Source organism: Branchiostoma belcheri, unplaced genomic scaffold (genome assembly GCF_001625305.1).
Source record: "Branchiostoma belcheri isolate BF01 breed outbred unplaced genomic scaffold, Haploidv18h27 scaffold167, whole genome shotgun sequence".
Classification (NCBI taxonomy): domain Eukaryota; kingdom Metazoa; phylum Chordata; class Leptocardii; order Amphioxiformes; family Branchiostomatidae; genus Branchiostoma; species Branchiostoma belcheri.
The window spans coordinates 72,736-87,594 of record NW_017803124.1 but is presented as its reverse complement, the minus strand read 5'-3'; the positions used below and the strand labels follow the sequence as shown (position 1 = coordinate 87,594).

At 41.4% G+C, this 14,859-nt stretch overlaps 1 long non-coding RNA gene across 1 annotated transcript; it reads left to right on the top strand.

Annotated features, from left to right (window-relative positions):
• Positions 1-2,908: 2,908 nt before the first annotated feature.
• Positions 2,909-6,072, top strand: LOC109466435. Its single transcript, XR_002140021.1, has 4 exons — positions 2,909-2,962; positions 3,576-3,593; positions 4,733-4,870; positions 6,019-6,072. It is a non-coding gene; the product is annotated as an uncharacterized LOC109466435 (long non-coding RNA).
• The last annotated feature ends 8,787 nt before the right edge of the window (positions 6,073-14,859 follow it).

Sequence of the window (14,859 nt, the reverse complement as noted above, 5' to 3'; positions counted from 1 at the left end):
GACCTCGGGTAACCCGCAATGGAACACGTGTTCCATGGCCAACGGCAGATGGAACAGGCCATTCTTTAGATAGAACGTGGAACGGGTACAGCACTTTTGGCCCTTTTTTTGGCCTGAAAAAGCTATTGAAGTCCCCTAAATGAGTCATTTTCAAGTGGTGTATTCCAAATATGTGACTGCTATTCTGTAGACACACGTTCAAGGTACCCTTATACCGAATTCCGATGATTTGGTTGTAATACCAGGGCTCAGGATCCAAAAATTCATTTTTTGTCGAAAAATGCCCCAAAAAACCTTCATAAAAAATTTTTCAAAGGCATGTATCAAAAAATGAAAAAAAACGCCTGGGGGTATTGGCCCACTCTACCTCCATGCCAAATTTGAAGTCATTTGTCTGAATGATGGCGGAGTTGAATCCCTTTGACTGTTTGGCAGGAGAAGGAGGAGAAACATGAGAGAACACAATCTATTTCATCCATACCATATATGGTATGGACTGAAATATAATAAAATTTACCACACAGCGCAAACAACACAAGTGGACACACGTCATTATGATGTTATATATTATAGTCTCACAGCAAATATCACAGCAATACAAAACTTTTAGTAGTTAGTAACTGAACTTAGTCACATCAGTGACACATTAGTGACACGTTAGTGACACGTTAGTGACACGTTAGCGTCACGTTAGTGACACGTTAGTGACACAGTAGTGATAGTAGTGACATGTCAGTGACACGTTAGTTAAGAATCAATTCTATATGACTATAATGACTATATGACTAAAATGACTATACAATTTTACAAATGTTACAGTTTCACAGCAAACATCACAGCAATACAAAACTTTTAGTAGTTAGTAACTGAACATTTTAAGTACTGTAGGCCGTTCCTAGGCCGTTCCTAGGCCGTTCCTAGGCCGTTCCTTGGCCGTTCCTAGGCCGTTCCTAGGTCGTTCCTAGGCCGTTCCTAGGCCATTCCTTGGCCGCTCCTAGGCCGTTCCTAGGCCGCTCCTAGGCCGCTCCTAGGCCGTTCCTAGGCCGTTCCTAGGCCGTTCCTAGGCCGTTCCTAGGTCGTTCCTAGGTCGTTCCAAGGCCGTTCCAAGGCCGTTCCAAGGCCGTTCCTTGGCCGTTCCTAGGCCGCTCCTAGGCCGCTCCTAGGCCGCTCCTAGGCCGCTCCTTGGCCGTTCCTTGGCCGTTCCTAGGCCGTTCCTTGGCCATTCCTGCTGACACCGGGGAGCGAGCTTGCCTCTACCAGGCTTGAGGGCGCGGCTGGAAATAGTAGAAATTGGCCAAATAGAGAGATAACACGCCGAGGGAGTTTAGCCATCCAGTTTACAGTTTGCCGTTTACGTTTACAGTTTGCCGGCAAACTGTAAACTGGATGGCTAAACTCCTTCGGTGTGTTATCTCTCTATTTGGCCAATTTCTACTATTTCCAGCCGCGCCCTCAAGCCTGGTAGAGGCTAGGAGCGAGCGACAACACGCGCTGTCTACACGACAGGTCTGCAGTAGACAAGCTGACTCCATTGCCTATCCAACAAGATTATTACTCCGTGAAGGAGGTCAGGACCTCCGGACGGAGTGTTGTGAAGAGTCGTTTTTTCGTGTTCGCAGTCAAAACACTGGGTTCTCTTTGTGTAATCGGCATGCAATTTTATACGCCATCTGCGGGCATGCCCGTGTTGATGCACGAATGTGTATTTTTGCCGTTGCTGCTTTCGCGGTCAATGTAATATTGCAGATGCACCCCTATAGTTATGAGGCAAATTGGTCCAGAAACACCCGTTGTTTGGAATAGCAGTGGGGGGTTGGAACTTCAGGCAGATGGTGAGGGGCCGATAAGTGGTACCACGGCAGTAACACTCGCGGTGCTGGCCGCAACTGTTGCTGGAATTTGCCAGTCGCGCTTAATAAGTAACAGGCACGGTAAGACGGTGGGGCTGTCTTTGTTACTAGTGACACGACCATGATAGTCCAATCTTTATGTGAATGCAATGATTGTGTGTGTGTAATTAAAATGAACTTCGAACTTGAAGCACAGTATCTTTACACGCCCTGAGAGTAGTAATGGATTTAGGTCTTTTTATGTTTTATGGTTGTGACGCGCCCTCATTGTATTAACCGTTGCCTTATGTCTGCACAGTAGGTCTGGCGTTGACGCTTGGGATTATTTTTGTTGCAAAATATGACACTTCACGGAGGATTGTCACCTATGGCTTCTTGTTATTATTTTAAACCACTAACAAATATATATATATTAAACAGGAAAAATCCTCAAAATGGTAGTACATGACATTTTTGTAAGTTATATGATGCATGTAGTATTACAGGCTCAAATGGTGTAAGGACAGTTTGTTCATGTATCAAGAACAAGAAATTAAGTCACAAAAATAAAATTGTGGATAACTCTTTTTTTTTTATTTTAACAGTTCCAAGTGAGCTGCCTGATGTTCCACCAGCTACAGAGAAAAGCAGCTATGGTTAGTAGATGAAGTTGGATCCCAAATATTAAATAATATATTCTTAGAAGAATCTTTTTCCTCTTCCAAAACTAAAACAACTTATTGTATGTGTTTAAAGTTAAAACTTTTGGGCCAACACAAAAAATTCCCTCACCTAGAGCTTTCGACCGTCATCGTTTACCAGATACCTTTGACCCAGTGTTGACATCACACTTCAAAGAAGCCACGTGACAAGCTTCACTGGGTCAGTCTACTAAGGAAGACCAGAGTGACTGGTCGAAAGCTCTAGGTGAGAGAATTTTTTGTGTTGGACCAAAAGTTTTAACTTTAAACATGTAACTACCAACACAGATGAACTTTCATGACAACTTATTGTATGATTTGTAAATTATTCATTCACCTCTGAGTCTGCTTTGTTTTGATAACATGATTTCAGGTCCATATCCTGTTCAAAAATATATCACATTTGAAGATGCCTTAAAGGTGCTGGGGGAGGTAAGTGTATTGAATTGTCATGATCTAGTTTGGTTTGGTTTGTTACAATCACTTATAGTCTTCCTGGAGTCCACTCAAATATTACATAATACAACAATGGAGTTATAGAATTAAAATAATTCTTACCTAAACAGTTACTGAACTCTCTTGTGATTACAATCATGCATGTGATTTTTCTTCTTGCATAGCTCATACAAGCTTGTTCTATGATTTGCTCTAACCACTTTTTGCACTAGGTACTGACTTTGAATATATTCTTTTAACAAAAAATATAGCTGAATTGACCATATCATGTTCATGGTATCATGTCGTGTGGCATAACAGCAGAGTGCTCCACTCAGAACCAAAAGGTCCTGGATTTTAGTCCTGGCATGCCACTGATCTTGTGCCCTTGGGAAAGGCAATTAGTCAACTTTCTTTACTAATATTATAACTCAAGTGAAACTGAGTAATAGTATATTAGTCTGTGTTCTGTATCTGTTCTTATGTGTGGGACACAACACAAGCAACGGCTGCCTTTGTCCCACATGTATTTGTTCTGTAGCCAAGCAGGAGTGAGACAGTGATGATCAAATCAAATCCACTCATGTACATGATTTAATTTTTTCCATAGCCAATCAGGAGTGAGAAGGTTGCTCGGTCCTCTCATATTCCTCGCCATTATCAACAGTGCGTGCCAAGATGCCATCGCGTCGCGGTGGAAGTTTGTTGATGACATGAACTTGGCGGAGAGCCGAATGATAGGCGCGGCCTCTACCTTACAAGCCGACCTAGACCAACTGACTGGATGGACAAACAACCGACAAATGAAATTACATCCTAAGAAGTGTAAAGTTATGCATGTGTCTTTCTCCAAAGTCCATGTCCCACGTCCCCAGTTCTCAATAGCCGGCGAACCACTGGAGGAGGTAAAAGCAGTAAAACTACTCGGTGTGCACTTCCAGGAGGACCTAGGGTGGGAACTACAGGTCAACCATGTGGTAAAGCAGGGCAACCAGAAACTGTACTTACTCAAACGACTACGGTGTTTCGACCTCTCCCGAGAAGACTTACTTTTGTGCTACAAGACCCTTGTACGCCCAACATGTGAGTACGCCGCCCCCGCGTGGCATGCCGGACTAACTACAGCACAACGTGCCAGGATCGAAACCCTCCAGAGAAGAGCCTGTCGCATAATTCTTGGACCGGCCTACACATCCTACAAGGAGGCGTGCAGCATCTGAGACCTGCCTACCCTAGACGACCGGCGACGGGACTTGTGCCGTAACTTTGCAAAGAGACTGGTGGAGTCGGAGTCATTCAGAAAATGGCTCCCTCCTACGCGAGGAGACATCAGCTCAAGAGACACTAGAAACAACCACCGCCTGACTGGGATAAGAACTAAGACAAAAAGATACCAAAACAGTCCAATTCCTTTCATGACTCGCCTCCTGAATGAAACAGATCTGTGATCGAATATTGTTCTAATGCCCGACGTAAATGACATTTACCCATACCCATTGTTATCTGTAGAACGTTATATTTACCTTGTTGTACCTTTAAATATACGTGTGTGTCGTTAAGTACTCCGACGTATCCGTCATACAACCTACCTGTTTTAAGGTAGTGTTTCTTATGGTTTAGAATTGTTAATTCAGAAAGATGAGTTTTTGCCAGTATTTAGAGTCTACTTTTAACTGTTTTTAAATGTAAAAAGTACGCAATTCAGCCCATGGCTGCGATGTACTTTATCTGATCAAAATGATCGAATAAACCATTCATTCATTCAAGGTGATGTCCATGGAGATGCTCCCCATCAACAATGACAACGGGCAGTCATACGGCTACATCCTGTACAGGCACAAACTTATCCATACACCGGCCACAGAGTCTCTCACTCTCAAGTGTGATGTCAGGGACAGAGCTCAGGTCAGTTTACAGCTTTAAGCTTTTTGATAAACCAGGAAATATGATAATACAGAAAAGGCTGGAAAGAAAATTTGTAACTGGTCAATGTCAACTTCCTATAGCAAGCCAGCAAATGGCTGTACATGTTGTGCATACGTTGACTGGGTTTTTCTCCTGAAGTTTAAGCTTTCAAGCCCTGCAAAGACCCCCTAAACTTTTCACATTATGAGGATGCATACAAAATAGTTCTTCCAGTTATAATTGTAACATGTCCTACTTGGCTAAGAATATCTTTAGATTGTACAAAATCGCTATACATTTTGCACACAGCAAAGTTAAAGCTAAGAAAAAAAGGTTTGAAATTGGCTATATAGCTAGTATGGGCGCGTGTCTAGAAAAACCATCATGTACAATGTAAAATTCTGTTTTCACGCGGCTCTGGAACAGTCTCCCAAGGGACGTGAGGGAAGCTGCGACCTACAACCAGTTCAGACTGAAGTGTAAAGCGCAGATGCTGACCACCCGCCGTCACCAGAAGTTCCGCAGACTCGGTGACCGTCGCAGTAACATCCTTTCTGCAAGACTGCGTCTTGACTGGTCTCAGCTCAACTCTACACTCGCCAAGTTCAACTTGACCCCACGCAGCTGTAGCTGTGGTGCTAAGTCTGAGTCAGTCGCACACTACCTCCTCCACTGCCCTCTGCACAAGGACGCAAGGCAAACACTTGCCACCGCTGTACGTAGCGTTGTGGATCAATCCCTCTCCACCAACATGCTCCTCAATGGTCTTCCAGGTCACAACCTCTCTACAAACCAAAACATTTCGGCCGCTCTTCAGGTCTACATCCTGCAAACAAAACGTTTCTAAAGTGTCCTTCCACCTGTTCATTTGGTCTAGTGCACTTGTCTATTATTTCCACTGTACGGATTCTCGACCTCTGACCTCCAACTAAGTTTACCCATTTTAATTAGTATTGTAAATATAATAACATATATGTTAATCAACAATGTATGTATAGTCATGTAGTCATGTCTGTCTGTGGCCCCCGCCATCAGCTCTGCTGCCAGGGTGGCCACTGTATTGTGAATGTCGCAATTTTCGAAAATAAAAAATAAATAAAAATTCTGTTTTAAAAATCAAATAGTTTTTCGTCTTTCTGCTCCTGCAGATATTTGTGAATGGTAAGGAGTCAGGCATGCTGAACTGGAGAGTTGGAGAGATCAGTCTGTCAGGGCTGAAGGTAAAGTTTTTAGTTTCAGTTTATTCATTTCACCAGCATACATGTACTCATAACAACCTATTTTTCAGGCAATGCCGGGTATACAAAGGACTATTGACAACTATACAATATTACGATATCACATACAATACAGAATGATGTAACAAAAAACTAATACAAAACAATATAAGTTAAATCTAATCTCTTTCATTTTTGTAGTTGCCATGAAAATATGTTTTTGTGGTATATACATGGATAGTTTGCATTTTATTATTAAGCAATTCTGTAGCAGAAAAACGCATATTCATGGTGTTATATATTTGCGGTAGGAAGGTCAATACTAAAAGAAAGGCCGTTCAAGCATTTCTAGATTGACTGACTCTGTTTTTTTTGTGTGTTAAATGGATCTAGTCTCTACTTCATAATATTCTCTGTCACCAGAATAGTTTTATCAGGTAAGTCACTGAGTAAAGAGACTCTTTCTACACAACCAAGTCTTTTATTCGGCCGACATTTTCGTGACCGCCTGTCACCCTGCGATCATGAACCAGTCAGAATTGCCCTGAGGAAGGTGACAGATGGTCACTGAAAGTTTGGCTGAATACAAGACTTGGTTGACATTGTGTAGAAAGAGTCTCTTGTCTCTAAACAGGATTCTGATATTTCAGGAGAACGACATTCTGGATATCCTAGTAGAGAACCAGGACAGGGTGAACTTTGCCCAGACTATGGACGGAGTGAAGAAGTTTGTGTTGGAGAGTGTGACTGGAGTCAACAGGGGGGATGCACTGTTGGACCAAAGGAAAGGTACAAATTCTGTGTATTACCTCCAAGGATTTCGATGGGTGTGTGTTTTGTAAGTACGTAAGTATAATAATGATACAATGACATAAAGTTGAAAAGGATCATAAATGTCACATTTGAGAAAACTAGGTCTTAAACAAAGATTTCATTTTTTTTCTTTTTACCTGTACGTACATGCACAAGTACTTGGTTACATGTACAAAAATGTATGTTACACATCAAATAATCAATATAAAATATAGTAAGTATTTTTGGTCAAAACAAACTATATTATATATTTCACAACATTTTATTTATATCTATAATAAGCATTTTGTAGTATAATTCCATTTTGATACTAAATTGAATAATTCAATTATATTCTTTGTCAACATTAATATATTCCAGGACTTGTGGGAGAAGTACTTCTGAACACCACCCCACTAGAGACCTGGGAAATCTTCCCTCTGGAGCTCAAGCCAGAATTCCAAACAAGGTACAAAATGTAGGCCTGCACATGTACCAGATAGGCCTGTTCAATAAAAATATTCTTCAAACCAATGACCAGCTTTGCTTGCACATCCACAAACTGCTGGAACATTAGAACATTATTGCTTGTGTCAGAACATAGGGGTTTTCCCATTAAATCAACATATAGAATTTTTAAATTAAAATTAAAATGGTATCCAATGCAATTTAATGGCGGCAAAACAAAACAAAACAAAACAAAATATATTCTGGATGAGGAAATCTGATATCTTTGCAGCAAAAATGTGCTGAGCCTGACGGTAATATTTTGTATCATAGTATGATTCTAGCTATTAACTTAATAAAACGCCTGATGTAGCTTGTCTCTGCACTATTCCAATCACTCCAACTATTAAAAAATGTGCTAAAACATATACATACACAGTCACCATTATATTTGTGAGGACACAACAGTGAAGAATCAACACTATTATTCAGTTACTAAATCATCACTTATAAACAGAAAAGCAAAGTTTGAATTTTCCAGGAATAGTCATTCTATCTAGTTAAGTGTGTCAAGATATTTTAACTCTATAAAACTTTAGTTAAGTACACGTTAACGTTGTTTCTAGCACGTGACTGGAATAAAAGTCACGTTGAATGAACAGATATACATGTCAAGTATATCCACGCAGCAATGTTTAGAAGCCTCACAATTCAGCCGCCATGGCTGCCAGAAGGCCTGTTACAGTGTTTTGTTCGCTGCCGGTTAATACAATGGGTGAAAGACAGTTATTGTTCATTTATGATCTAACAAGCCAGGTATAAGTCATGCTGATAAATTTCTATGTACAATATAACAGTCACTTTAATACAAGTCTGGTATATTACTACATATTATTTCAGGATATGTTACAATTACATATTATTGGTATTACATTATATGTTTTTTGGTGTTATTGGTATATGACAGGATACTATTACATGTGTGTACATGTACAATTGACAATTTCCTGGTTTCTAAGACAGCGACTCACTTCGCTCAGGTGTAAATGAGTATTGTACTGTCCTTTTGTTGGTGTCGGAATTAATATAAGTTGAAAAAATTTGAGTGTGTCGTCACCACGTCTTGTGATTACATGTTTCGGAATAAAAAAAAGGATTTAGCTTTACCTTACTCTCCAAGCAGAGGTTGATGGGGGAACGTTCACGTTAGGGCCCAGGGTGCCAGGCTGTGACGCGCGTGTCCGGGCTGGGGTGGGGGGCAGGAGCGAGGCTGGTTTTGCGCGTCCTTCGCCAGATCGCCAGAAAACGCCCGAGAATGATCCCGGCTACGACGCCAAGGAAACACGGCGGTCAATTTCTAGGGTAAAGTTTCCAATTCTACGGAAGGGTATCAGGTTACCGGGGTTCCTCGCGCGGCTTCTGTGGAGCCAGTCTCAACGGTTAACATTTTGTTAAGTAATAATTAACTGTTTCACGGGGACTCCCTTGTCCAAATGTGATAAAATCAGCACTGCATATAGCTCAAATGTTGTTGTTTTTATTACAATGCTTAAATGTGTGTGAAATCACTCTCAACGCGTAGAATGCTTATTTTAGAACAATCGACGTCAATAACCAAACAACTGATTTAAACCGACCCCAAATCTCTCGGAAAATTCCACATTTTTGCATTTTAGAGAACAGTATAACAAAATTAAGATTTGAGTCGGACAGTTTTCTTTATTTCAAAGTTAAAGTGTTGCTAAGGTCGAAAATTCGCCAAAAAATGCACTTTTTCAACTTCCAAGACGGATAATTCCAGAACGCCGCCATCTTTAAAAAATCTGTCCGACACAGATCGAGATTTTTGTCTTACCTACAATTTAAAACGTGTGAGGTAAATTGAATTTGTTTTTCTTGCAGTTTAAATACCATGTTTGCACGCATGTCAGGCCGTGTGAGTAAGTGCAGGGGGTAACTTACATCCCCGTGAACAACAATTACGATCTTCAAGGTCACACACCATGACGGCAGTAGCTTCGTTACATGTTACATATCCACTATAAAATTGGGCATAGATATACTGTCCCGAAATCGGTTTATATTTGTGAAAATGTCGAATTTGTACTGTTAGGCGGTATCCGTGTAAAAACGGGCTTGAAGCCGCGGGTTTACTGTACATGACCGCGGGTAACCCCGTATCGAACGAACGTTCGGTTCGATTGACGTCATATCGAATATGATTCGATTCGAATGACGTCATATCGAACATGATTCTGTTCGATATAAACGTTGGAATATTTGGGCCCAAATTTGACCATCGTGAAACCGCTGAGGAAGGATGCCAAAGAGAATCCACCGAAAGGTGTACTGTCCGCTCATGGTCCACCGGCCGGAGGGGTGCTGTGGACTGAGAACCCCCCGGGAGAGGTGCGTTGGGCTGTGTTTGCTTCTACATAGTTCAGATCTTCTAACAATAAGCTTCTGCCTTCCAGGTTAGCAGGTCCAGCACAGGTGATCTGTCTTTCAAAATCTCGCAAACCCGTCATCCTTTGCTTAAAGGGAAACATCCTGCAGTCACATTGCCAGGGGTTGTTGTCGATGTTCACAGATCTTAAAGAGGCCAGGATGTCATATGCCGCAGACGGGAGTGTCTCCATCTGGTTGTGGTTCATCAGAAGGGTTGGCCATGCTGAAGTATTTAGATTCGATAAAGCCTCAGCTGGGAAACTGTGAATGTAGTTATCAGCTAGGTCAATGTCACCGAGCGGCAAATTTGCGAAATCGCCAGCTGCGATGGTGCTGATGCTTTTGTTATAAAGCCGAAGCGTGCGGAGATGCGGAGTGACATCAAAGGCTCCAGTGTAAAGCCTCGACATTGTTTATGTTGTTGTAGGACAGATAAAGGTGCTGAAGGTGTTCAAGCCCCATAAACATGTCCGATCGCAGACTGGTTAACTTGTTATACTGAAGGTGCAGTGTTTGAAGCTGCGGGGCGGCATTGAATGTTCTTGCCTCGATACTGATACTGTGGATGCTGTTGTAATCCAAAGAAAGCTCCTGAAGATTATCCAGTCCCACAAACATGTCTGCTCAAAAATATTGTCTGGGAAAATGCCTACAAAACCTCTCTGCATCCTATATCAATTCTACAAAAAAATTTCTACGCATTGCCACTGGTTCAAGTTTTTACACCCACTCTTCACCTCTATTAAAAAAACTTAGACTTTTAAACATTTATGACATAAATAGATTTCAACATGTACTTTTCGTAGCCCAATATATAAATCAGAAACACCCGGATACATTTGGTGATTTTTTTACTTTTCGTTCTCAGATTCACAACTATCAAACTCGCAAACGTTCCGATTTTCATATCCCCCTAGTAAAAACTTCTCTTGCCCAAATGTCGGTTAGATACAAAGGTGTCACATTATGGAATGAACTAACTCCAGCCCTAAAGAATCCTACCTTATCTCTTCTCTCACTCAAACAAGCTTTGAAAAACCAGCTGACAAACGAACCTAGCCCCTGTAGTAGTTTTATTTATTGTTTTTCTCTTATTTTAACTCATACCAATTATTATCATTATCATTTTTGCTCTGTGTTAATACCTTACATTACCTTATTTCATTGTCATTAATTTATACCGTACATTATTTGATTATCCTTATTGTATTGTTGCCATTTTCTATTGTATTATTTCCGTGTATTGATTATATGTAATTTTGTATAGTTCAGAGGAGGAGGGCCTTGTATAAGCATTCCATGCTTCTCCCCTCCTCCTGCACCTGTTTTATCCTTGTTTTGTATTATTATTGTCTGTTTTGTTAATGTGCAAACAATAAAATCAAATACCATAGTGGGAAAACAAGTGCCAGACTGAGTACAGTTCGTGTTAGTTCCATGTGATTAAAATTACAGTTTGGTATAATGTCGTGCGAAGGCGGTCGAAAATATTTATACAGGTTTGCACGTATCTTTCATCAGTAAAACGTTTTATGTGTATTGAAGTTATATGTAGATTGTTTATCATGGGGATACAAAAGCTGGTGTGTTACGCCGAAGGGCGGATTTACAGGCTATACAGATACAGAAGCTGGTGTGTCACGCCGAAGGACGGTTATACCGGCTATACAGATACAGAAGCTGGTGTCTTACGCCGAAGGGAGGTTTTACCGGCTATATACAGATACAGAAGCTGGTGTGTTACGCCGAAGGGCGGTTATACCGGCTATACAGATACAGAAGCTGGTGTCTTACGCCGAAGGACGGTTATACCGGCTATACAGATACAGAAGCTGGTGTCTTACGCCGAAGGGAGGTTTTACCGGCTATATACAGATACAGAAGCTGGTGTGTTACGCCGAAGGGCGGTTTTACCGGCTATATACAGATACAGATACAGAAGATGGTGTGTTACGCCGAAGGACGGTTTTACCGGCTATACACAGATACAGAAGCTGGTGTGTTACGCCGAAGGGCGGTTATACCGGCTATATACAGATACAGATACAGAAGCTGGTGTGTTACGCCAAAAGGCGGTTATACCGGCTCTATACAGATGCAGATACAGAAGCTGGTGTGTTACGCAGAAGGACGGTTTTACCGGCTATGCAGATACAGAAGCTGGTGTGTTGCGCCGAAGGGCGGTTTTACCGGCTATACAGATACACATACAGATACAGAAGCTGGTGTGTTACGCCGAAGGGCGGTTTTACCGGCTATACAGATACAGATACAGAAGCTGGTGTGTTACGCCGAAGGGCGGTTATACCGGCTATACACAGATACAGAAGCTGGTGTGTTACGCCGAAGGGCGGTTATACCGGCTATACACAGATACAGAAGCTGGTGTGTTACGCCGAAGGACGGTTATACCGGCTATACACAGATTCAGAAGCTGGTGTGTTACGCCAAAAGGCGGTTATACCGGCTATATACAGATACAGATACAGAAGCTGGTGTGTTACGCCGAAGGGCGGTTATACCGGCTATACACAGATACAGAAGCTGGTGTGTTACGCCGAAGGACGGTTATACCGGCTATACACAGATTCAGAAGCTGGTGTGTTACGCCGAAGGGCGGTTATACCGGCTATATACAGATACAGATACAGAAGCTGGTGTGTTACGCCAAAAGGCGGTTATACCGGCTATATACAGATACAGATACAGAAGATGGTGTGTTACGCCGAAGGGCGGATTTACCGGCTATATACAGATGCAGATACAGAAGCTTGTGTGTTACGCCAAAAGGCGGTTATACCGGCTATATACAGATACAGATACAGAAGATGGTGTGTTACGCCGAAGGGCGGATTTACCGGCTATATACAGATACAGATACAGAAGCTGGTGTGTTACGCCAAAAGGCGGTTATACCGGCTATATACAGATACAGATACAGAAGATGGTGTGTTACGCCGAAGGGCGGATTTACCGGCTATATACATATACAGATACAGAAGATGGTGTGTTACGCCGAAGGGCGGTTTTACCGGCTATATACAGATACAGATACAGAAGATGGTGTGTTACGCCGAAGGCCGCGGTTTTACGGGGTATATATACAGATACAGAAGATGGTGTGTTACGCCGAAGGCCGGTTTTACGGGGTATATATACAGATACAGAAGCTGGTGTGTTACGCCGAAGGGCGGTTTTACCGGCTATATACAGATACAGATACAGAAGCTGATGTGTTACACCGAAGGGCGGTTCTACCGGCTATATACAGATACAGATACAGAAGCTGGTGTGTTACGCCGAAGGGCGGTTTTACCGGCTATATACATGTATACAGATACAGAAGATGGTGTGTTACGCCGAAGGGAGGTATGAGAACCCCGAATTCTTGTTACCTCCATGAAAAATGGAGGTATTGTTTTTGGCGTGTCTGTCTGTCTGTATGTATGTATGTATGTCTCTCTGTGTGTGTGTGTGTCTGTCTGTCTGTCTGTGTGAGTTTCCGCAAGTTTGTGGTCAGCATAACTTCAGAACGCCTTTATGGATTGTGATGATATTTGGTATGTTGGTAAGTCTTAGGAAGACAAACGTCAAGGTTAAATATGGGCCTTGTTGGATGACGTTGGTACTGCATCAGAACTTTCGGTTTTTGTATCTTTTGTCCTGAACATGCTATGGTCTTGATGTTTTGGTGACAGATTGCCTTTCCTGTCAGAAATAAGTGGTGTGAGTTTGGTCCCCCTAGCAGCTTGCTCTGGAACTGCAGGGCACTTTCTGGCGAAATGTTTAAAAGCCAATAAGTCCAGATAGGAACAACATATTTCCATAATTTTTGGTGTGTAGGTAGCTGAAAGAGATATGTACATGATTAAATGCAAATTATGCAAATGAGGAGTTTATTTGCATAATTAATGATGAAATTCTATGATTACAATGTTTTACATTATACTACTTTCACACATGTAATGTATGCAACCTATGGCAGGCAGAACATCAACAGATACTAAATATGCAAATGATGACCTAATTTGCATAATTTACCCAAAAATTCTATGATTTCTTTATGGTGAATAATGGGAATGTCATACTTGGGACATCTGTAAGTTTATCAAAAGTTAACATACATCACGATGCATATATCATGTTAATGCGGAGGTAATTTGCATAAATAAAGAGGAAATTTACATTTACATATCAAGCCCATATTTCATGGAGGTATGAAGTCTCGGAATTCTTGTTGTTTTAGTTTTAACGCATTACAAGAAATTGCAGTGACAACTATTCGCAACAACTTTACAAGCTTTCATTTGCAAACCCATTTCCGAATGCCTATCGCAAGATAACAAAATGTACAGTTATTAGGTCAACTCGCCCAGTCTAATCACCATAACTAACCCAGTTGTCCTGAATTAGGGCAGCCGGCAAAACTGGATCGCCCTTAGTTTTAAAAAAGAAACCTCCTTGGTTTTTATGAAGTATTCACTGTTTTCCCATTCCCAGGATTAATTGTGACGGGGGATAAAATCTCACAGGTTGCATAGCACAGGAAGGTATCCCGTTGCTTGTTTTAGTGAAGACATCTTGTTTTTCTTCATGTTTCTTCTCCTCCTTCTCCTGCCATTTCTTTACATTGATTCAACTCCTTCCTCTTTGGGTTTATTTTCCTTTTTTCAGGGGGGGGGGTGTTCTTAAGCTTTTTAACATGGAACATGCGCTTTGTAACGTTACAGTGGTAATGCTGTCATGTCTGTCAAGGAGATACAACTTTATTACTCAAAATAATTCAACGGATGTTGTGGTATACAAATTTTAAAAGAGCTGCTGAACCTTCATTGTTTTAGTATCTGTCATCAATGAAATGTAAGAACACACTCAGGAACACATAATTCAGATCACATGGCGCTATGCAACTGGTAATTCATCCCCCCAGGCACAATACGTGCTGGGAATGGAAAAATGGAGAATACAAGTTTTATACGCCATGAGCTTTATTTTGCGACGATGTCGTTACACTGTGATCATAATACAGTAAGCAGAATTTTTGGTAACAGGTATTTTTTTCCAGTAACAGTCCAAAATCAAACA